The sequence below is a fragment of the Octopus bimaculoides genome, chromosome 13 (assembly GCF_046866305.1).
Source record: "Octopus bimaculoides isolate indiv1 chromosome 13, ASM4686630v1, whole genome shotgun sequence".
NCBI classification, from domain to species: Eukaryota; Metazoa; Mollusca; class Cephalopoda; order Octopoda; family Octopodidae; genus Octopus; species Octopus bimaculoides.
Genome location: NC_142940.1, coordinates 30,948,023 through 30,971,352, shown reverse-complemented (window position 1 = coordinate 30,971,352; position 23,330 = coordinate 30,948,023). Strand labels below are relative to the sequence as shown.

General features: G+C 34.6%; 1 protein-coding gene across 4 annotated transcripts in view; it reads left to right on the top strand.

Moving 5' to 3' along the window:
- Nucleotides 1-23,330, top strand: part of LOC149132869 (uncharacterized) — a 76,295-nt gene that overhangs the window by 51,282 nt on the left and 1,683 nt on the right. The window contains exons 2-4 of one of the 4 annotated variants that reach the window (XR_016244005.1): nt 2,188-2,258; nt 9,520-9,571; nt 12,953-13,414. The gene's annotated coding sequence lies outside the window, so the exon portion shown is untranslated. Of the gene's footprint in view, nt 1-2,187; nt 2,259-9,519; nt 9,572-12,952; nt 13,415-19,066; nt 19,204-23,330 lie in introns of those variants that run through there. The other 3 variants (XM_089361617.1, XM_089361619.1, XM_089361618.1) reach the window with 3 other exon arrangements.

The window sequence follows — 23,330 nt, the reverse complement described above, 5'->3', positions numbered from 1 at the left end:
TTTGCACTGGACCATTTCGGGCCAGTGCCTTCCGCAGAACCATATTGTCTTCCTCTTGTGCGGAAGTCAATATCAGTCCATATGTCCTTCGAGCATTTTTTCACTCAGCTGTTTGGCGCATTGAAAATGTTTCTCACTTTTAGCGACACCCGTCTGTAAACGATGGTTCTTCTGGCAGCCAACTCCATGAAATTAGAAGGGAGAGCAAAGTTTAGTTATTATATCCCCTCTTTTCAGAAGTTTTTCTGCTTCTCTCAGTTACGAATGTTTTCATTCCAGAGAGATTTTCTTCTATAATTTCGTTTCTCCTACAAAGAAGTTGTTTTCATCGTTGCTGTTGCTGTTGCTGATTCTGTCGTTGTTGGTGTTAGTCTTTGTAACAGAAGTAGCCAAGCTACTTGCTAACGGGGCCTAATCAATTATATTGCAGCTATACTGCTTACTTTTCTCCAATCGAAACTTTGCTGTTATTGTTGCTGCTGCTGCTACTGTTGTTGTTGTTGTTGCTGCTGCTGCTGCTACTGTTGTTGTTGCTGCTGCTGTTGTTGCTGCTGCTGTTGTTGCTGCTGCTGCTGCTGCTGTTATTGTTGCTCGTAGTGATCGTGGCAGTGGTGGCAGTAGCGGTAGGTCAAATCCTTTTCTACAATAGGTACAAGACATGAACTTTGGGGGGGGGGGAGAAGGGGCTAGTCGATTGTATCGACCCCAGTGCACAACTGGTACTTATTTTATCAACCTCGAAAGAATGAAAGGAAAATTCTACCTCGGCGGAATTTGAACCCAGAACGTAAAGAGCTGGAAGAAATGCCGCTAAATTATACTCTGAAGCATTAGATACTTAATTAAATAGAAATTAACAATTGCAGCGTGGAAGGTGTTTGTTTATAAACCATTTAAAAAAACACACAAAAACCGTTAGATTCACTTCAACATTTAAATTTAATTGATGTCAAAATATTTTCTTTTAGTTAGTTAACCATTCGCTCTGTTCCCGGAACATTGGTTTCTGTAAACAGATAATAAAATACATGTTGTGCATACCAATTAAATTATACACGAATTTGCAAACGGTTTCAATATAGGAAACACAAAAAAGGAATAGTAAAAACAAAAAAGTATTTAAACAGTAATTCCCAGTAAATAATTTAATATCACCATATTTAATATTCACAAATACCCACATGTACACGTGTGTATGTGTGTGTGTGTGTGTCTGTGTGTATGTACACGTATACATGCATCTATGTGTGTATCTGAGTGCATATGTGCGAGTATATTATGTATTATATTATGTATTATTGCTGCGAATTTTAATTTATTCGTTTCATAGGAACATTTTAATGAAGCTTTGCAAAATATTCTAAATTTATAGTGATCTCGAAAAAGAAGAAATAAAGCTATATTAAATCTCCGAACGAGATACAGACAGTAGTAATACGCAATCGTAACATATAATTACCAACCAAGTGTGGCGTCCTGTACAGGACAGTGCTACTGACGTTTATAGCCCCAGGAAGACATCTCCTCCAGCTGACTAACGATACACGTTCTGTGCCCGATACACGTTCTGTGTACACGTCCTGTACATCACCTCCGAAACTTCTAATATATATATTACACACTCACACACACACACATATATATATATTTATATAAAAGGTTAGCTAAGTTAGAGATTGAAGTATCCACTATACAACTGGTATATTACCTGTTTAACCATAGGCATACATATGCAAGCATATTATGCTCATAAATTATAGGTAAAGACAAAGATGAACATGGGTTATCAAGAATCAAAATTTAAAGAAAATAGAAAATGGAGAAATATTTTCTACTCTAGGCACAAGGCCCAACAGTTTGGGTGAAGGGGGACGATTAGATCGAACCAGTACACAACTGGTACTTAATTTATCGACCCCAAAAAGATGACAGGCAAAGTCGACCTCGGTAGAATTTGAACTCAGAACGTACAGACAGACAAAATATCGTAAGCATTTCACCCGGCGTGCTAACGTTTCTTCCAGCTCGCCGCCTTTAAAATGGAGAAATACTGAAGAACAACAATTGACTTAAATCAGTTATTACTTATTAAATTCAAAACAAATAGATTGCATCCCATCTAACAGCTGTTTCTGCTTCCAATGTTGTATAGTATTAACATTGATATGCTAAAAATATTTATCATAGGCGCAGGAGTGGCTGTAGCTTGCCTACCAACTACATGGCTCCGGGTTCAGTGCAACTGCGTAGCACCTTGGGTAAGTACCTTTTACTATAACCTCGGGCCGACCAAAGCCTTGTGAGTGGATTTTGATAGATGGAAACTGAAAGAAACCTGTTGTATATATATATATATATATATATATATATATATATATATACATATATGTGTGTGTGTGTGTGTGTGTGTGTGTGTGTGTGTGTGTGTGTGTGTGTGCGTTTTCAAGCGATGTTTGCCTCCCGAACATCGCTTGACAACCGATGCTGGTGTGCTTACGTCCCCGTAACCTAGCAGTTCGGCAAAAGAGGCCGATAGAATAAGTACTAGGCTTACAAAGAATAAGTCCTGAGATCGATTTGCTCGACTAAAAGCGGTACTCCAGCATAACCGCAGTCAAATGACTGAAACAAGTAAAAGCATAAATGAATAATAGATTATTTGATAATGAAACCTATCTGAAACATGGAGTTTCATCACAGTGAAGAATAAATAAAAAAGGAGAGCGTAGAGAAGAAAAACGATAAGTTGAATATAGTTGTAATCATACCATTTTACTTGTGTATCACTTTATTTTCTGTATTCTTGATATATATATATATATCTGTAAAAATATTTGACACTTATTCAGTAGCCATGATAAAACTCAGAGTTTCGGATGCCAGGGTGGGAGCCCACGCCAACATCTCTTCAGTTATCCGGCCAATTGAAAATTCCTGTGTTGGCGTGGGCTCCCACCCTGGCATCCGAAACTCGGAGCTTTATCATGGCTACTGAATAAGTGTCACATATTTTTACAGATAAATTCCTCTATTTGCATAATATCGAGGTCTCTTTCTTTCTTTTGTTGTTCTTCCTGTCAAATATATATATATATATATACAATGGATAATAAAACGAATGGTTTACACCTGGTAGCTTACTGGTAACGGACAGTCACTTTCACAGTGGTCGTTAGGTGTATGGGAAATGAAAGGAATCGATGCTAGATGTGTCGAAACAATTGTCTTGATTAAAAAGAAACTCTCGTATATTCCATATTCCGTCTTTCATTTGCCACACACACACTAACACACACACACACATACACACACACACTCACACTCACACACACACGCACACACACACACACACACACACACACATATATATATGCACATACATACCGACATATACACTCATATATATATATATATATATATATGAGCGTATATGTCGGTATGTATGTGCATATATGCGTTTGCATATTAATACTATGTAATGTTTATTTATAAATAGATGGATAGTTACATATAGATATATGTATATATGTGTATGCGTGTGTAGGCGTGCACGTGTGTGTGTGTGTGTGTGTGTGTGTGTGTACATGTATACAGGTATACGTGCATGTGTATGAATGTGTATATATCTCTTGCTTGTTCATTATTACATAGTGTGGTTAACCTCAAATTCAGTTCTCCTTGTATTTATAATCTTAATATTTATTGTTGTAAGTTTACTGTTATATGGATGTTCTTCAAACAAAATTAACATCCCCTACTACGGTCATTTTCAGAAATAAATTTACCGCAAAGAAATATTCAATTCGCTGCATTATATCCACTTGTTTCTATATTGTTGTTGTGCAATGACAATTTTCATGAAATTATTTTTTACATCAGTGTATGTGTTTGTGTGTGGGAAGGGACGTGTTTTTGATTCTGAGGTAAACTATAAACGAATAATTTCGAATGTTCTTTTCCTGGAAATCATGAAAACTCATAATTTGAAATTTAATATAATTTAATTGCAAAAATAACATTGGAAATGAGAATCCCAGGATATGATTTTTTTTGTGCTAAAATATTATTAATAACATAATACATTGACAATAATAGAGAATACTTAAATGATATTACTCTGAAACGATGAGCTTTCATTTGTGAGATATGTGAGTATGGATATTTTGCCAATATTGACTTGGTAGTATTCTGATGTATTGGATGCTGTATTTGAAGGATCGAATCTCCACTGTCGTACGATGTCCAGCAATGATCTTATTCAATGTATACCAATATACTTTCCCTGCAAATTGTTTTCCAAAATAATATTGTAGTTGATGTAAGCGGCCGTTTTCGCCACGAAACGTATTTCAACTCCATAACTAAAGCTCCTTCTTCAAATCATCTTAATAAGAAAAAGTCATCAGATGGTCGGGTTGAGGAAACATTTCATTTGTATAAAACATGTAGCTTGATTTCGTGAATGATATAGTCATAACTGATAGAATACTGTATGTCTTAAATGACTTGACTTCATTTGGAACAATTGACTTTATTGTAAACTAGGTGAAAAATCGAGATAACAGAACAGTGTCTACGTAGCGACTCGTCCTTCTGCAAACAGCCAAATCGCAACGTGCGATCCTGAGAAAGAAGATATCAAATAATGTAGTCCTAAAGAGAGCATGTCTGAAAAATTTAAATGGCAACGGCTGAGATATCTTTTAATTATTTTTCCTAGTACGACTTATTAGGGAAAAGATACTTTTTCTGTACTTTCTGAAGTGATGGAAGAACACTATTGTTGAGTGCACTGATTACTGAAGTAACAAAATATTTCAGGGATTAAACAGCTTGGGAATGTGATGCGCATGAAAGACCAACAAATAATATAAACACACTTGATGCAAGGGGCATTAAATATGTTAACTAAAATATATTCATATTTAAGTGTAATATTGGGTCCCGAAGGATAAGCAATTAGATTAACTCTAGCTGAATTCTCACACAACCATCTTGGCATCTGTGAGTTTGAGTTTTCTTATTGCAGAAGTGCAGAGTTGATGGAGTTTATATATGCAGTTTGGGGGAGATGCATCCTTGTATGAAGTGAAATTACAGAATGGCTATTTTGATATTTTATCTCAGGATCAGAATAACCACCTTGCAAATTCGTTTCAAAGGGACTGCATCTCTTCCAAAGTTTAAACAGATTCCATCAAATCTACAGTAAGAACTCAACCTGGCAAAAATCAAGACGGTAAGGGCAAACACGCAGTGTGGCTCTAATACACCTTAACCATGAGAAGTGAAACAGCTTTTATAATTTACTAACAGAAATTAAACAGTAGTAGAATATTACAACCCTTTAAGTAAGAAAATATTGATCAAACTAGTTTGGTGTCACAAAATATAGAGTAATTACACACTCGCGCGCGCACATATCTATGTTTGTGATACGTAGATGCTATATATCTCTATCTAACTATCCATCTATTTATAAATACTTATTACATTAGTATGCAAACGTGCATATGCACATACATACCGATATATACGTGGCTGTGTGGTAAGAAGCTTGCTACCCAACTGCATGGTTCCGAGTTCAATCTCAATGTGTGGCACCTTGAAGAAGTGTCTTCCACATCCCTTTGTTAACATGACTGTGTATGTTACCTTCACACACAGATAGGAAAGCCTTGTTTTTTTCTGTCGAGTGCTTATATCCCTTGTTATTAGACTATTTTCCTTAGTCATTGCACGGTGAACGCCATAAACTTTAAGCTTATATAAAAAATACCATTATTATTATTATGTACATGGTTGTAAAATACGGCGTCGTATAACAAAACCATTTGCTCCGAAAGCATATATATATATATATATATATATATATATATATATATATATATATATATATATATATATATATATATATATATATATATATAATTCGAAAACATGAACAGTTTCGTAACATTGTTTACAAAATAATAGGTGATCGCTTGCGAAGGATCGTATCCAGTAAACACTTAGGATTTTTGCTCTGGTAACCTCTGCTCTCTCCCATGTTCACGCACGACCAGCTATATGTCGCTATGAGTAGACCAACAGATTCAGCAAATTTGGAAATTAGTTGTGGAGGAACAGTCGTTTATATTGTGTATCATTCATTAAAAAGACGAAATTTAAAAAATCTGTTATTTCTCTCTCTCTCTCTCTTTACACCGTTACTAGAAGGGGACTTAACTCATGCTCCGAATTTAAAATTGTTATAAGTTATGGTTTTAAATTATTTTTAATACAAAAATTCACGTCTTAGGAAGCAATAAAAAAAAATAATAAATGGCCGATTCCGGGCATTTTCGACCATGAAGAATCCATTGGTGCGACTCCCAGATTGTTATCTTGCAAGGTGTGGATTTCTATAGATGCAACACACACACTCACACACACACACACACACACACACACACACACACACACACACACACACACACACTCACACGCACACACACACACATACACACACACACAATCACAAACTCGGCAATACAATATGTATGTATGTATATATATATATATATATATATATATTAAGAAATTTATCTAAAATAATTATTGTGACAGGTGCAAGGTATATAGAAATACACATTTACCGTTAAATTAGTAGTTAATACATGTGCTTATATTTTGGCTAATTTGCTTATATTTCGTTAATTTACACTGCAAACAAAAATAGAGACAAACTACATACATAAAATTGTTCATAAAAATAGAGTTTAACGTATATTTTTTCTGTGTTCATAATTATTTGTTAACAATATTGAAAAAAACATGCCACCAAAGAAAAGAAGTAATCTCTCAAGAAACACGTATAAGTCGGTAGAAAACCGAAGGTGAGAAACTCAAGAGTGGAGGAAGATGAGACTTTCTCAAGATCAGCAAAGGCATACTGCAGCACATCAGATGGAGTCTCAAGAGAGAAAAGAAATGAAACTTTCCCAAGACAAGCAAAGGCATGCTGCAGCACTTAATGCTGAATCATTAAAACAACGTTTAGCACGCCAGATGAGATATAGGTCCAATAGAATAGCTCTCAGAAACAGACTACGTACAAATTCGTTATTCACAACTTCTGAAGCTGCTTTCAGATATGATCCATCCTATTCTTATAAAAAATGTAAGTTCTGTCCAAATTGGTGCACTAAATTCATATTGTCATTTCTGCAAGCTTTAAAATTTCCAAATGAAACAAATAGCATGTACTGCTCAGGTGGTAAGGTAAGATTACCAGGACTACCATATCCTCCTCAACCTCTTATGGATCTTCTGGAAGGCACTTCCATCCAGTCAAAGGATTTTCTGAACAACATTAGACCAAAAGTTCCCAACCCATTTTGGCCAAAGGCCCTCTTTTGACCCTTGGAGTCACAAACGCTACCCACTATATTTTTTTCAATATACTGCTTATTTTGGTAGTAGATAATGATCGAAAAATAAAGGACGTCGTTTTACATATGCGCTTGTACGCAGTCAGGAGTACAGATGTAGAAATTCAAATGCCAAAAATAAATAAACCGAAATGATGAATTGAAAGTTTGGTAATTGCGTTTATTTCCCCCACGCGATACTTATGAGATCAACGTGTTGTCTATCGAAAAAGTGTTCTTTGGTACAAGTAAAATGCTGATGAAATTATTTCAAACCTTTCCCATTTCCCTTATCAAAACAGCTAGAACTAGTGCAACAATCTGACATATAAGTTATTGTCACTTGGAAAGAGGATTTTCTTGTGCTCAAGAAAGAGAGTGTATTTAATAGAAATTGTTGAAATGCATATGTAATCTCTCAAGAAACACAGATAGCAAAATGTGGAGGATGGTATTTATCTGTACTTGGATCTAGTTAGTTTGAGTCACAAAATCAGCCCCCTTTTAACATGGCGTAAAAAAATTTTGAAAATTTGTCATATTGAACATTAATTTCTTATTCAGGACCTAGTTTGTTTCATTCACAAAATCTGCATTTTTTTAAAAGGAAATAAAAAAATCTGACAATTAGTTACCTTGATGCAGTTTCCCACGCTTATTCCTATGAAGCCATAAACTTCTGGAGAAAAAATCTGACACAATTTTTTTTGTAATTCGTGGCTTTAACATACGGACAGTCCGAATCTACCATTCGTTTTTCTTTATAATTTCCAAATTATATTTTAAATACTTCAAAATCAAAATTGCGTAGATATGTGTGCCAGAAACAGTAGTTAAAAATTAAGGAAATAGTTTTTAGGAGATCCCTTATTATGACTGAATTTCATTCCATTAATCTATCTGCTGAAACTAAATACATATACATGTATAAATGTATACAGAAACATACAAATACATACACACACATTTTTACAGAGTTTTATATACATCCTTACACACACACACACACACACACACACACACACACACACACACACACACACACACACACACACACACACACACACACACACATACACACACACACACACACACACACACACACATTATATATATATATATATATATATATATATATATATATATATATATATATATATATATATATGTTCTTCAGGTCATGTAGACTCCGATTAAATTGGAATTCATTGTGAAAATCGTTTGTGCCTAAAAGAGTTTTAAAAAATTCACACCATTATGCTTTGTTGTGTATATATACGTATATATACGTGAGTGTATACGTATTCTTTTGATTATATCTTTATTACACGTACATACACATAAAAAACTGGCACACCGTCGGTTACGACAATCACAAGTATCCAAAACTTCACCACTCTTCCAACTTCATTTTGCCTCTTTAAAAGAAGGCTTTCGTCTACTTGGACTATATGCCGTACCACAGCACGGCTGTCTGTCTGCTAATATTGCTAATGGATATGCAACATGTCACTGGCATTTCACCTATAAAGTCCAGGATTATGTGAAAAAGTGTGAAGACCGTCAATTGACTTTTTCCATAAAAGTATTAAAAAATTATTTGGAAATTATAGAGAGAAACGAATGGTAGATTCGGACTGACCGTATGTTAAAAACACGAATTTTAAAAAAAAATTGTAGGGGATGGGAGATGTTTTTTTTCGTACTATCATGTCAATTCCATTATGCAGAAGACAGAATAAAAAACAAAATTTGTAGAACTCGTAAAATTACAAAAGTTAGGAGGGGTTTTAGCACGTGCTTACATCATAATTCCACCCATTCATATATGTACACACACACACACACACACACACACACACACACACACACACACACACACACACACACACACACACACACACATATATATATATATATATATATATATATATATATGTATGTATATATATATACATATTCACACACACACACACACATAATTAAAAAATGTTCAAACAGGGAATATCATGTTTATTATAAGGATTATGTAACAAATTATACTTCTATGCTTCTGTGCGTATATATTCCTTATTTTTGCTTCTGATGTCTTCTGCCTTTCTATTAGAAACGTTTACCTGGGAATTTACTTAAAGTGAAAAAAAAATCGTATGCAACAGGTAAGTCGTCTTAATAATATATTTCTGTGTACCAGACCTTTAGCTGTTATATTTAGCATAACAAGTTTTCTGGTGAGGGCTTCATTTGCCTTCATTGCCTATTGGTGGCTTCAGTACATATCTACGGATGCACAAACGCACAAAACGGAGAAAATGAAAGAAGACATGACAGAAACGCAGTGAAGTGAAAAGAAATGACAGCCAACATACCGGATTCAACGTATAGGTGTGACCTCTGCAAACGAGACTGCCGCTCTCGCATCGGTCTCTACAGCCACAGGAGGCGTTGCAAAAATTGAACAGACAACTCAACGGACGGATGACATCATCCATGGTCAGCCATGACCGACGGATGCCTAAGAGAAGAATATATATATATATATATGTGCATATATATGTATATAAATTAAAAAATAGAGTTATTCAAATCTTTATAATTACATGTGTTTCGAAGAATATATTGACATTATTCCGGAGGAAATAAAATGATGTAAAACAATGCAATCATGTCGTCAGGGGAAAAAAGAGAAACAAGAACACGTCAATAAATCATTTTGACCGAAAGTGTTTACCGTTTATATGATGAAGGTGGCAAGTTATTTTTTAAAAATGGTTAATAGATTTAACGTCCAATGCAATTTAGGGAAACAGAAGGAGGAGAAACAAAGAAATTAACAGAAAAATTAGAGAGGCGAAATATAGTGCGATAGCTGAATGGGAATAAAATTTAAAAGCGTGGAAATAGGTATGTTTAGTAGAAATGAAATGTAGGAATACAGATAAAGGTCGAATTTTATAGATTGGTCGAAATTACTTATAGGAACAAAAGGTATGTTTTTCCAATGTTTGCAATGATAAGCGCGTTCTTTAAACGTGTTTACAAGAGAATTGTCCGAGAACAGAATGAGATATTGTTCTTCGTTGCAGAGCGGACAAAAAGATTTACCTTTATCATATGGAAAGGATCGAGATAGAATATTCCTATTCCAAATCAAATTGTTTGTTATGTTCCTTTAGAGACCAAATTAATTTACTAAACCCAGTATTTTTGCGTTTATTGATATATCTAAATGTAGATTAATGGTTAGATATTCTTTTCGACAACTGAGATAAAGACCTACCTATGTAAAAAAAAGAAAAAAATCAGAACCGGAATTTTACATTGATAAACAGAGTTTCTAGTCTTATAATGACTGCTAAGGAAACGAATGCGATTCGAATTTATATCAGAAATACTAATATTGTTGTTATTATTATTCAAATAGTGATCAGTGTTAATAATATCAATGTTACTATTTTAATTACGTGGATTTGTATTTAATAACTTATTGTTATGCGAAGAGATGATTTGCGAATGGTTTTTGGTGTCTGATATAACCCTATTGTAATTCGGTGTGAATTGATAATGGAATGGTATCTTGAATTTTTTTGGAAATTCTTATCTATAGCTTCACGAAACTGGTAAGGGAGGTTGGATTTGATCTGGTTAACATGTGGTATTATCAACCAAACAGTTTTACTGGGACATACCATGTTATTAGGGTAGTTATCTTTAAAAGTCCTAGATTTACTTTATTACGTATAAAGGAATCTAAAGAACGGTTATCTCCCTTACGCTGCAAAATTACATTTTACGATTCAGTGTGAATTATTCCACAGCAGGCTTTTTCGATATGGCTTTTCAGTTACTTGTAAATTAGTTAGATACATACCTTCCCTGAATTCTAGTACACCAACGCATGCTCAGTCTACCCCATAATAAACGAAATGTAAATGCTCCATTCTTACATAATAATCAAGGGGAGATTACTCGCCCCAACCCATCTATTATTTCCAGTGACAATATGAGTGATTTTTGTGATTGTAGTGTTAAAGAGCAATGTAAATTTTAAAATTATTGCAAACGAAACAATTTAGTATTTATTATTTATATCTTTGTGATTATTGTCATAATTTGATTTGTGTTTAATATTCTTAATGTGTATGATGCACATGCTTCTTTTGTTATTGCCAGTATAAGTACTGGCATTGGTCTTGAGGTATATTTTTTTATTTTCTGTTACGATATTTTTATGTTGTATACCTTTGTTCAATATACGTTTATTGTGTGATCTATTAACTGAGTTATCAGTATCTATGACATTATTCAACGGTTGGGTCGCTAGGTTATTACTATTGAAGTTATGCTTAGATATGTAAACACGTTTATGGTTATTATTAACTGTAATATAAATCCTACTTAGTATATTTAGTTTTCTGTTTATATCCAGCTTTTAAAATCTTTTTCGAGGTTTACAACTTTACAAACTTATTTGAACTGTTATGCTTTTTAAAAGAAATGTTCAACATATTATGACATACAAATAAATTATTCATACATATACTTTTCTCCATTTCCTTTTTCTCCAATGTATATATATATATATATATATCTATATATATATATCTATATATATATATCTATATATCTATATAGCACTGACCACACTAGCACTTCCCAGCACCCACACCATTATCCACACACCCACACATTACAGACGCACACACTTACATACGCACACATCCACACGTCAAAGTCATTAGCCTCTATCCACACACATACACTTACACACTCTCACATGCACACGCACGCACACCTTCGTTTTGGGATCACCAATACTTCATTATCTCCCCTTCGTTCTAGCTCTCCTGTCCAGCCAGCCGCCATGATTGACCACTAGCTCAAAAAGTTTTTTATTCTCTCTGTTTATTTCCTCGTGTTCCATTCTGTTGAAGAGGGTAGGCTCGAAACGTAAAAGACTTTCTCATCTTCCCGAACGTTAAACTAATACAGTTGTTTGTTGTTTACACACCTGTCTTCGTCTTTTGTTTTTCTGTATATATATATATATATATATATATATATATATATATATATATATATATATATATATATATATATATATATATATATATATATATATATATATATGAACACTTTATATATAAATGGCAATTTTTGTCTGTCTATTACCATCTTGGTGCCTCTAACAGCGAACCGATCTTTCTGAAAATTTGCATACATGTTAAACTAACATCCAGTTCAATAATGGCCCCCTACGGGTGTTGGGCTATTATATGATAACATGACAAAATGAGAAGGGTGTAAAGATATGTTAGGTTGAGGGAAACATGGTGGCATAATGTGGGTGGCTGATATCAAGGATGAGGAGGAGAGAAAGGATGTGTGAGACAGAGAGAGTGAATGAGAGAGACAAGCACAGAGCGGACGAGAGAAAATGTGTTTACTGAAGGGAAGAGTGAATTTTAGTACTTTGTTCTTTAATTTGTACCAACGTACTGAAACAATTATACAATAGCGTCTTTCATTTTCTTCCACAGATGAATATCCTGTCGTTGTCGAGCAATTTTTACGATAGAATACCTTATGCAAATTTTTGTTTATTCCATGTCATACTATGCCTTCTCCGACAGATATGCCTCTTGATTTGTGCAATCAGTTCAATTCAAATTCCCATTGAATGGTATTCTCTGTATCTAAATATGTCAATACAATAGAAACGATCATCGGCATTGTATGTTGAACTCAGCAATTAAAGCCGACGAGCTAAACCTACTGTTATGATTACCAAAGCATGGCTCTCCTCGAGCAGGTCGTCCGAACACAAAGTATGTGGATCAACTACCAGAAACTGGATAGCTCCCTGAAGAACACCCTTGATTAATGCAGGATCAACATCGATGGCGTACGCTGATTAAAAATGTCCGAGCAAACTCGACCAGATGATGATGATAGCATGTCGTTAATTCTTGAAACAGGAAACCATTATTCTATTTGAGACGGTAAAAACACAATTTTAACCTAATATTTTATTTTCATATATAATGAATTTTATTATAGTAATCCAAAGCAAGAAGATTAAGAAAAATGAACAGGTAACATTTAAATTAATTATTTTAGAAGTTTAATAAATGTTAATTTTAAAGTATTTAAGTGCAATAATAGTCAAAATATTGGTAGGAAAACTATCTCTAATATTTCATATATAAAATTCCTGAGATTTGTTGTTAATAATATGAATATTTCCTCGTGTATTTGCAGGTGTATATTTATGTCTATATATCGACATTATATTTCCTTTACATAAAAATCTCCGTTAACTATAGTTTCAAGTCTGGATAAATTATATCCATGCACATTTTCTGTCCTGTTGCTAAAATAGAAACATTGCAAATTATACACAACTAAAGTTGACACTCTTAGCAAAGAAAATTCTAACAATATTCCAGGTTTAGTAAAAGTAAACAATAAACGTGCACCAAAGTAATTCATTGTTTTGGTGATCATAGTTCTTCGCAAGAAAAAGAAAATTGACACGCAAATAAACCGGAGAATCAATAGAAAATCTATTTCATACTTGACTTCCGCAACTCGAATAGCATAGCAGGCTGATCGTAACATACTATGCTATGTGGGCCATTTACTTTTCTCCGTATTTTTCATTGAGGCTATGTATTGATTCTTAATTTCTTCTGCGATTAGTTTTAGTTATGAAATTATATACTCCCCACCTTCAGTTACGATTCAAAGCTAAAATATCATAGATATCTTAATATTTATTTCAATCTCGTCACATCAATTTTAACGTTAAGTATTTAAAGAGAACCGACCATTTGTCCTTTATGCCTGTAGATATATTGGTTGCATAGATTAGGTTCATTATACGAGTGAGTACAATATATAAAAGCTATAAAAATTTGAAGGTGCGAAAAGAAACGGAAAAGTAAAACAGAAAAATAGCGTTTTACCGCAAAGCCATAATAAAGTTAATTGTTGTGATACCCTGTAATACTGCTGTTCGTGTCCTCCAGTTCGCCAACAGAAAGGCAAATGTACAATAAAGGACAAATGTACAATGGTATTCGTCCAGAGATAAAATCTTATGGGAAGTGCTGTTTTTAGATACAATATAGTGATATATTGGAGGAAAATGAAAATCGCCCCGGCAGCGACTAGCAAAAACGCCAAATGTATTTTGCCCGAGTTAGGTTTTGAGAAGGTATGTATCACAGCGAGTGATATATTATACGATTATCGTCTTACTTCAATATATATACATTGTGTTTTTAAGCACAGCACGTCGGTAAGAAATGTTATCTCTGGACGAATACCGCAGTACGTTTGCCTTTCGGCGATGTATTTACTACATTCAGTATAATACTTAGATCTCTATTTCATTCAAATATTGCTTCTATTGCTAATAACAGCTTTTTATTCAGTCAAGCGACTATTCGCTGTACCAATGAATATTTATTTACTGTTTTTTTATATATCGTGGTGACAAATTTCGTTACAAGTATGTATATCCATTAGATTGGAAGAAACGAGAATGTTTTTAGTGTAATGTAACGTTTAAGCATTTTGAAGGTATCAGTGATTTTTATCCCGAGTGCTCAGTCTGGTTCTTCTAATTATTAGGCTAATCATCCAAACACAATGTCACACTAGTACAGTTTTCTAATTCATTGAAGAGAAATTGTCCTCTACATTCACCAGCCTCGGCTCTGTCGTAGCTAACCATGGAAACAAACAACCCTTGGTCATTCATTTTGAACCAAAATTTCATTGTTAAATAATACGAGTGAATGTCGTGAAGGTGGCATTGCTTTAAGTTCATCTCATGTAATATGTATATATTTATGTGTTGTGGAAGCATTCCGACCACCCCAATGTGCCTAAAAGTGCACATTTTTATTAAATAGACAACTGTCGAGTCGTCAACCATTGACTGTAAGCAATTGATGGGTAAGCAGTTCACTGTGAGTCGTTGGCACAGAGCGTTTAACCTCGTGTAACAGTAATAGTAATAAATCGTGTGAATACTTTCTTTCCCCCTGCTTCGTTAAATTATATATCCAACACCAAGATATAAAAGTGAGGACGAGTTGTTCGAAGCTTGCGTTGGACGTTTAGAATTTTTTTCTTTTGGCATGAAACCAAAGAAAAAATCGCTTTAATATGGAGGATTTATTGGCCTCCGTGGTGCAGTTGCAACAACAACAGCTGCTACAACAGCAACAACAACAACAACAACAAAACCAACAATTGCTGAAATTAATTTTGAAGAATTCGGAAGATACTGCCGGTTCTTACTCGCCAGACAGCGTAGCAAATTCAATTGAAGAAGTCAGCTATAAACCAGAAGAAAGGATTACCTTCTCTTCATATTTCAGAAGATACGAAGAAATTTTCAAAGAAGAACGTAAAAATTGGATGAGAAAAGTACGACCATTTTTAAGCAAGTTATCCCTTGCCGAACACGGAAAGTTTAGTAACTACATTCTGCCGAAGAATCCAGGTGAGATTCATTTCGAAGAAACAGTTAATTTTTTATCAAAATTTTCAGAGAAAGAAGTTCCCTGTTCAGTACTCGCTGGCGACGTTTAAATTTGCTCAAAAAAGATGATGAAGATTTCGTTACCTATGTTAAGGTTCCTAACAGAGAGTGTGTAAAATTCAACTTAAATGAATTAATCCCGAGCATGTTCAAATGTCTAATTTTTGCCCAAGGGCCAACTACAAACAAAAATGCAGATATACGTTCCCGGATATTAACAAAATTACAACAGGGCCAAAAATTAACCCTACAGACAGTAGAATACCAGAGGATTATAAATCCAAGACATGACGCAGATAAAATTGAAGAATAAAACTGCTCTTATATTCATGCGTGTCGACCGGTAACGTGTAAGAAAAAAAAGACAAAATGTTCCTGTAAAAGTATGAATGGTTTCTCCACCAGTACAAATAAATCGTCAGACGAATTTTAAAAAAATATCAAAAATATATTCTCTACAGTTTTGTCTCATGAACTAGGTCTGTACACCAAAACAAAGCGAAGTTTCAAATAAAAGACAATGGCATACCTGTATTTAAACCAAAACGAACTGTACCATTCGCTGCGTTAGAACAGATAAACTTTGAGTTAGAGATTAGAAAAAATTGGAGTTATCCAAAAAGTGGAATATCGTCAATGGGTATCACCAATAGTACATTAAGAAAAAGAATAAAATCAGGGTCTGTACTGATTTTTTCCACTGGTTTAAACGAATGTCTCAAAATGTGTCACAATCCGCTACCTAATCCGGAGGACATATTTGTGAAATTAAACAGTGGCAGATATTTTCTAAATTGAGTCTCTCTGACGCGTTCCTGAAAATTAGAATAGACGATGAATGTTCTAAGTACCTAACAATTAACAGACATAAAGAACTGTATAAATATGACAGATTACCATTTGTCTTAAAAGTCGCACCGGCGATTTTTCAACCGATTGTGGATGCAATGCCAGCAGACTGTGAATTCGCAATTCCGTATCTAGATGGTATACTCATAAAAAGTGAATCCAGGGATCAGCATGAAAAGCACGTAAAATATGTATTCGAAACAATTAGGGATTATGGCTTTACTTTGAGTGAAGAAAGGTGTCAATTTTTCTTACAGAAAATGGAATATTTAGGACTAAACATTGACAGAAATGGACGTTGACTAGGTCCTTCGAAGGCAGACGCAATTAAAGATATTCTCCTTACGACAAATATAGTGACCTTACAAGCTTTTTTAGGACTGGCAGCTTATTGCCAAAATTATATTCCAAATATGCATAAGGTAAGAGTTCCACTAAATAATCTATCAAAAAAATATGTTAAGTGGAATTGGTTTGAAAATTATCAGAAGGCGTTCAACGAAACTAAAAAAAATTAACATCTGATTTGTCGTTAGCATACTTCGATCCTGTAGTATATATTGTAATAACTTGAGATGCCTCTGAGTACGGTGACGGAGCAGTAATGTTACACAAGTATAAAGATGGTAACATGAAAGCAGTGGTTCATGCCACACGTTCTCTGATATCAGTAGAAAAAATTACAGCCAAATCAAAAAAGAGGCTCTAGCTATTATTATTGCCGTAAAAAATATTCATAGAGTTTTACACGGTAGAGGCTTTCGACTACAGACTGATCATCGTCGCTATTATCGATATATGGGTCGAAGAAAGGAATCCCTACCCATACTGCTAATAGGTTGCAACGCTGGGGTACTATATTATTGAACTATGATTTCAAGAGGGAGCATATATCATCTAAGCAATTAGGATACGCTGATTGTTTATCAAGACTGATTTTTTTTTCAAATGTTAAACCCTTTGATGATACCGTGATTGCTGCGTTGCGAGCGGAAAATGAAATTAAAAATTTTTTGTGTAACGTCATACGTGAACTGCTAGTCGCATTACAAGACATAGAATTAAAATCGGTAAATGATAAAGTCACTAAAAAAGTGAAAGAAATGCTGAAGGCTAACAGAGACAAAAATATGCGCAACACAAATGCAAACGCATTCTCAATGAGTGACGGTGTGTTGATGTACGGACAAAGAACCGTAGTGTCAGTCACTACAGAAGGAATTCACATTAGTCACCCGGTATTTCAAGAATGAAATCGTTAATGAAAAGTTATGTATATTGGCCAACAATGGACCATGATATTGAAGAGCTAGTGAAAGCATGCAGAGGATGTGCTCTAACTCCAAAAGTACTTATCATTAAATAACAACTGTGGCTAAAAGCAGAGATTCCATGGTCCAGACCATGTTAATTACGCAGGTCCACTTAAGGGTTCATATTACTTTGTTGTGGTGGACAGTTTTCAAAGTGGCCTGAAGTGTATAAGTGTAAAAAGGTGACATGTGTGGTTACAGTAAGATTTTTACACGAATTGTTCACCAGATATGGCATTCCTGATACGATTGTGTCTGATAATGGAACTCAGCTTACTGCAGATGAGTTCGTCATCAAATGGACAAGCGGAGAGGCTGGCTGACACTTTCAAGAGAGCGTAAAAAAGGAGAACAATGAAGTAATTGATGACCTTGCAGTTCAACAATTTCTAAGAGTGCACCGAATAACACCTAATCCGAATACACCGTTTGGAATGTTACCCGCAGTGTTGATGTTTGCAAGAAAGATCAGATCCGTCTTTGATAAGTTGATACCGAGTGAAAATAGAAAAAACGCGAACAACAAGAATACTTCAAAATTCTTCAATTTAGGTGTCAAAGTTTTTTTAAAAACCTATAGAAAACTATAAAGAAATCTGGGAAGACGGTGTATTTTCAAACAAATTGGAAGAATGTTATTCTTGGTAAAAGGAAAAAATATCGAGCATAAAAGACATATTGATCAACTTAATAAATGATTCACGGGGGAAAACAGTCACGGGATATCAAAACGACACGGTTGAAGTACTAACACCCAATTCGAAACAACACGTTCTTGCGCCAGAAAACAGAAAAGCACAGAAACACTGGAATTGTACCCTAAGCGTAACAAATATTAAAACTCTGAGTGGAGTTTAATTCTCAAAAGGGGAGAAGTTAGGGGAGACTGATTCTAAAAAGGGGAGATGTTGTGGAAGGATTTCGATCAGCCCATGTAGCTAAAAGTGGACTGACACATTTTTATGAAATAGACGACTGTCGATTCGTCAAACATTGATTGTAAGCAATTAATGAGTAAGCAGTGTACAGTGAGCCGTTGGCAGAGAGCGATTAACCTCGTCAAACAGTAATAGTAATGTATCGTTTGAATACTTTTTCCCCCCTCCCTCGTGAAATTAAATATCCAATACCAGGATATAACACTATGTATATGCGGAATGCATGGCTATGGAAAAGGCATTTGGTTGATAAGTAAAAATCTACGATGTCAAATTGCGTACATTTACAAAGGGTTTCATTATCGATTTATTTATCACATAAATGATATTTTCCCATATATTTAGTTTTGTGGTGGACTCTTTCCTAAGTTTGAGCTCCAGAGTATTTCTTCGTAAGCAAATTATTTTAACTTTTTTTGGACGTGTTGATAAAGTAGTTTATGTTTCTACGTGTAATCTAAAACTTATCCATGACTATACAAATAAGCTTTGTCTTTGTGAGACAGAAACGGCAGCATAAATTTGACTGAAAGTTAGCTTGACTGTACACTGAGACGAAGGTAAAATTTGATAAATGCATATTGTACCTTTCGAAGACCAAATATTCTTGAACAGAGCGGTGTCGCTCCATCTTTTTTTAAAGTATTCAATCCTGGAAATATCTTTTTTTTAGATATTAGGGGAGGGATTAGATCGATCCCAGTTCGCAACTGGCACTTAATTTATCGACCCCGAATGGGTGAAAAGCAAAGTCGACCTCGGCGGAATTTGAACTCAGAACGTAAAGAATACATTAGCTAATATTACAACAAGGCTCTTTTTTAAAACTATAGCAAGGTGATTTGAATTGTTTGATGTACTGTAATTTTTCTCTGTTTCAATTCATTTTCTCATATCGCACACCTCAATATCCTCATATATCTGTGATGATCAGAGTTCATGTTGCGTCTCCATTTTCGTTCGAAATAGAAAGATTTGTATTTTGCTTTTGTTTTCATTCGCGTATTCCTAATTTGTTGCGGTTTTCTAAAGCATTAAAAACTTTGTGCTGGAATGCCTCCTATAAATTAGGTTACTCTAATGTTAACCAGTAAGTTAGCAATCCTAAAATTAATATCAACGGTAATATATATATTCATTCTTTAAATGAATACATGAAATTCTTTCTAAATTTAATTTATAACCCTTTGTATCAAGAAAGATTATTGAGCTATGTTCCATGTAAAATCTATTCTGTAATGTAAGAATAATTTCATGGGGGTTTAGAATATAAAGCCCAATAATCCTTTCTATTATAGATACAAGGCCTGAAATTTGCGGAGAGAGAGTAAGTCGATTACATCGACCCAGTGCGTAACTGGTACCCATTTAATCGACCCCAAAAGGATGAGAGGTAAAGACAACCTCTGTGGAATTTGAACCCAGAACGTAGCAGCAGACGAAATACCGCTAAAGATTTCACCCGACGTGCTAACGATTCTGCCGGCTCGCTACCTTGATAAAGCCCCATAATCATTCTTACTCTAGATACAAGGGCCAATTTTTTTTCCTCTTTTCTTTTTTTTCTACTCTACGCACAAGGCCCGAAATTTTGGGGGAGGGGGCAGTCGATTAGCTCGACCCCAGTACGCAACTGGTACTTAATTTATCGACCCCGAAAGGACGAAAAGCAAAGTCGAACTCGGCGGAATTTGGACTCCGAACATAAAGACACACGAAATACTGCTATATATTTCGCCCGACGTGTTAACGTGTCTGCCAGGTCACAGCCTTTATAAAGCCCAATAACACCAAAGAAATAACTAATAGCGCAATACCGTCATTCTTAAATCAAAAAGTTTTCTTGCATGCCTAATAATCATAATACCATATTCACTTGTGAAGCAAAATCTAAGGTTTTATACAGAAGGCATTTAGTAATAAACAAAAAACGATTCTACAGTCAGGTAATGCAAATTTGCAATATATCATATTATTATTCTCCAAATACTTTATGACAAAACAATATTTTCCATGATAGGAGTTTAAGTTGCTTATTGCATTAAAAAAAATATTAGGATATAAACTGTTCCTTGTGACTGTACTACTAAATGCACTCTAAGAGGAGTTATTTAACCTGCATATACGTACACACACATAAATACAAACTTCCTACATATATATATGTGTGAGTTTATGTGCGTGTCTCTCTGTCTGTGAGCGCGCGCGTATATGTATGTATGTGTGTATGCATATATATATACATATGTATATGTATATGCATATACACACGCGCAAATGTACATACAGGAGTAACTTTATATGTACATGAATATATGTGTGTGTGTGTGTGTGTGTGTGTATAGTGCCTGTGCATGTGTAAGTGATTATTGGTATTGTGTTATAATTTAATGAAATCCATTGCTAACATGGCTCCATGACAGTATGCAAGTGAATATTAATACAAGTTAGTACAGTGCTCTTCAAAGGAAACAAATCGAAAGCATTCACCTGTTATATCGCTTTGCTGGCAAAATGGATTTTATGGCGTCCATTTAATGGTTAGGTTACTAACCATAAGTACACATGAACTACAACATAGAGCACCGTAATGCTTCTCTTGTAAAAAAGCTTAAAATCATGAACCTATATATATATTTATATATATATATATATATATATATATACACACACAGACACACATATACATACATATAATCTCTCTCTCTCTCTCTCTCTCTCTCTTTACTATTTTACTTGTTTCAGTCATTTGACTGCGGCCATGCCGGAGCACCGCCTTTTAGTCGAGCAAATCGACTCCAGGACTTATTCTTTGTAAGCCTAGTACTTATTCTATCGGTCTCTTTTGCCGAACCGCTAAGTTACGGGGACGTAAACACACCAGCATCGGTTGTCAAGCGATGCTGGGGGGACAAACACAGATACACAAATTTATACACACACATACATATGTAAATATACATATATACGACGGGCTTCTTTCAGTTTCCGTCTTTGGTTGGCCCGAGGCTATAGTAGAAAATACATGCCCAAGGTGCCACGCAGTAGGAATGAACCCGGAACTATGTGGTCAGTAAGCAAGCTACTTACCACACAGCCACTCCTGCGCCTATATATATATATATATATATATATATATATATATATATATATATATATATATATATATATATATATATATATATATATATATATATATATATATATATATATATATATATATATATATATATATATATATATATATATATATATATATATATATATATATATATATATATATATATATAATGATGGGTACTAGGATAGCAGCAGCAATGCTAAAAATAGGAGTCAAAATTACTCAAAACCAAAGTTTTCATTTGTACACACTGGGGAATTCCAGGGAAGGGGCAAAATATAACAACCCAAGTTACCATTAACGAAAATTCCTAATGAAAAAAGCCCTTGTCCATGCCACGCAATGCATATATATATATATATGTTTGTGTGTGTGTGTGCGTGTGTGTATATTGTATGGTAGTTTTCTACTCCTTATGCAGACTTTCACCACCTCCTGTACCTACACCTTAGAACCATCATGGCATCTGATGTGGCTTTTTAAACCAGACAATGTTCTGAAAAGATATACATATTGATTGCAGCACTGATTTGGAGCATCAAGAGCTACAGATAAGTTCTGCTCTTTGTGGATCATATAATGTCTTTTGAAGCCTCCTTTGGATTTGCAAACCTTCTGGCATACACTGCATTTAAAGGTGTGCACAGACATACCGACATACAGGTGGAGGTTCGTTTTCCATGCGTTCGCTGATGAGATTTGAGGTCAGCAAAAGACAAGCATGGTCTGTCACAGACTGTACACATAAAAAGGTCATTGTCATTCATCTTCTTGATCGTTACAAACTTCCATAGATCTCCTGATATATATATATATATATATATATATATATATATATATATATATATATATATATATATATGGTATGAAAACTTTCCAAACTTTCCAAAACGAGATGGTATCAAAACTTTCCAGGACTAGTAATATTTAATAAAAAATAACTTATTGACCTAAGTTTTAACATCATCTCCTTCAAAATAGTCATCTTGCGCAGTTATACACCGGTTCCAGCTTTAGTGCCACTTTTCGAGTCCGGCTTGGAAGTCATTTTCCGTAAGCGAGCCGAGGACCTTCCGCGATTTGCTCTTGATTCCTTCTCCCTCTCTCTTATTTCTTGGTCCCTCTTTCCTCCCTTCCCTC